The sequence below is a fragment of the Poecilia formosa genome, unplaced genomic scaffold, assembly GCF_000485575.1.
Source record: "Poecilia formosa unplaced genomic scaffold, Poecilia_formosa-5.1.2 Scaffold1135, whole genome shotgun sequence".
Classification (NCBI taxonomy): Eukaryota; Metazoa; Chordata; class Actinopteri; order Cyprinodontiformes; family Poeciliidae; genus Poecilia; species Poecilia formosa.
In genome coordinates, this window is record NW_006801074.1 from 23,455 (window position 1) to 26,201 (window position 2,747).

The window sequence follows — 2,747 nt, forward strand, 5'->3', positions numbered from 1 at the left end:
GACTGGAGCTGATCACCAGAACTGGACTGGAGCTGATCACCAGAACTGGACTGGAGGCGATCATCCGGAACCGGACCGGAGCCGATCATCCAGAACCTGACTGGAGTGGATCGCTTTAAATACATTTTAACGTGTTTTTCTAGAAAATTTTAGATTAATCTCCAAATTTAAAAACAAAAAAATTATACCAAATTTTTTGGAGTTCATAGATTTCCAAGATTTTTCCAGAAAATTTCCCAGATTAATCTCAAAATTTCCGAGTTTTTAGCAGGATTTACTCCTTTCTTCCTGTATCTTTAACGCCAATAAGACGTCTTGTGTTAAAATATCCTGACAAAATGTTCTGATGAAACCTTGAATGCTGATCTCATCACTATGAACTATTATTTCTGATCAAACACTAAAATCTCTTTGTAGTCGTTAGCAACCAGCTAGTAATTAGCTGCTAACAAGCTAAGCGCTAGTTCAGTCTTTATTTGTTGGTAGCATTGTTGCTCTTTAGACTCCTCTTCTTTCTTTATCAGGAGAAATTGAAACATTTCTGAGAGGAAAAATCTGTTTAATACTCAGAAATGAGAGAAGCTGCAGAGCGTTAATTATTAAATATTCACATCCCCGATGCATTTTGGGACGTTCAGGTAGGAATCTCGCTCAGCTGGAGCACTTTGGATGAAGTCCTGGTTAAATCTGGTCCGGTTCTCGTCTGGATTAGCATCTCAAAGTGTTTACATGAGGACAGCAGCTCTTTCATCCTGCTGCCTTTTATCTGCGCCCAGGCATTTTTGGATCTTATTGGATTTCATCTTGCAGTACCTGAGTCATTTGGTCCGGCTGCATGTTGGGATCGATTTTAATCCTCCCTCAGTCGATCCTCAGCGTCCGTCTTCTGCCTCCGTCCTGCAGCGTCTCACAGCCACAGCTAAAGCTAGAAACCATGTAGCCGCTGTTCCACTAGCTTTATGTAGGTTAGCTTCATGTTAATTAGCTTTATTAACATGAAGCTAATTAACATGAAGCTAACTAGCTTCATGTTAATTAGCCCTATGTATGAAGTAACGACCCAGCATGTCTATCAGCTGGTTCTGCTCCAGCCTGTTGGTACCGGTTCAGCCCGTTGGTACCGGTGCAGCCCGTTGGTACCGGTTCAGCCCGTTGGTACCGGTTCAGCCTGTTGGTACCGGTCCAGTCAGACAGAACCAGCATTCACACGTTTTCTCTGGAGGTTCGTTTATTTTCACAAACTTCCAGAACTGAACCAGAACTCATCAACACTCAGACTGTTTATTGGTCAGAGTATTTCCTGGTTTTAATATAATAATTTATTCCTATTTTTTGATATCAGGGAACATTTTTTCTCATAAATACATTAAATTCATCTAAAACTGTTTTTCTACAGCGGTGCTTTAGCGCCACTGCAGGTAGAAACCAGAAGAGTAACTTTCTCCCAAAAGTTGTGAAAACACAGAACTTTTGAAATTAATCTCAGAAACTTTCTTTAAAAAAATACTTGAACAATTTTGACGTTTTTTCAGACTGTTTTTATATTTCCACCGTTCAGAGGAGCAGAAGGGTTCTGATCCGATCGGCCGGCGGTGCCGTCCGGCTTCACTCGGTGTTTCTGCTCCATTAGACGATGTTTTCCCATTTTTACTACTTTTCTCTTCATTGTGTAAATAAAGGCCAGTTTGCTCCTGACCTGGCTCTCAGCTCCTGATCCTAATGAAGGGTTTTACCTTCTGATTTCCTTGCGTGTTGCTTTGATTATACTCCTGATGAGGTCGTTGCGATCAGTCCTGCGCTGTGGATCTGGAGTGTTTCTCTGCTGTAATCACCAGCAGCTCGGCGCCAACGTCGGAGCGTTCGGTTTTTCTTTGCTGATGATTCTTCAGTCTTGATGTTTCTGCTTCCTGTCAGACTGATTAGTTTTCCAAACGAGAGTCGGTTCCGAATGCAAACGATGCCCTGAGAACCTTTTCCTCGCTAACAGATGAAGAAAAGGCTCATGGTGAGAAATTCTGGCCTCAATTTGGATCAGAAAAAATAAAAATACAAAAAATTAAAGGGCCAGTGTCGTTGAAAATCCACCATGTTATAAACACCCCCTCCCCCCCCAGCAGTTTGCTTTGATTCTTTCATGTCTGAGAAATCCTCTAATCTCCATGGTAACCACTCAGTTGTGAAACGCCTGGGTGGACGTAGCCCAGCCTTCAAGTTGCAGCTCCTCCAGACTAGCTAGCAGCAATTAACAAACATCTGCTGAGCTCATTATAGGAGCTGCTGGTATAAACATTAAAGGGTTAATAGAGGAGCCATGTTGGGACGACTTCCTGGGGGTGGAGCCTCAGAAAGAGCAGGAGTTCTTAAAGAGACAGAGGCCCAATCTGAAGAAGTTAAATCAGGAAGTAGCATTTCTTTTATGTTATGTTTGATATGTGTAGCATTTTTATATCAACTTAAGGAAACATTTAAAAGGAAGGAAACATTTTATTTGCCTGTCGCAATAAATCTATTAATCTCACAAGAAATTAAAAAGAGCTAAATTATTCCCATTTGCATTGTTTATATTTTTTCTCTTTCTACTAAAAACTGGATGATAAAAGTTTTTATTCTGCTGTTTTGGTTTCAACTTGACATTTTTTGAAGGACAGTTTTGTTTACAGATCCATAGTTTATTTGTTTTGTTGATTTATTTTGGAGATTTAAACTGTCTTCCAGTTCAAGTGTTAAATGCTGATTAGGATTTAAAG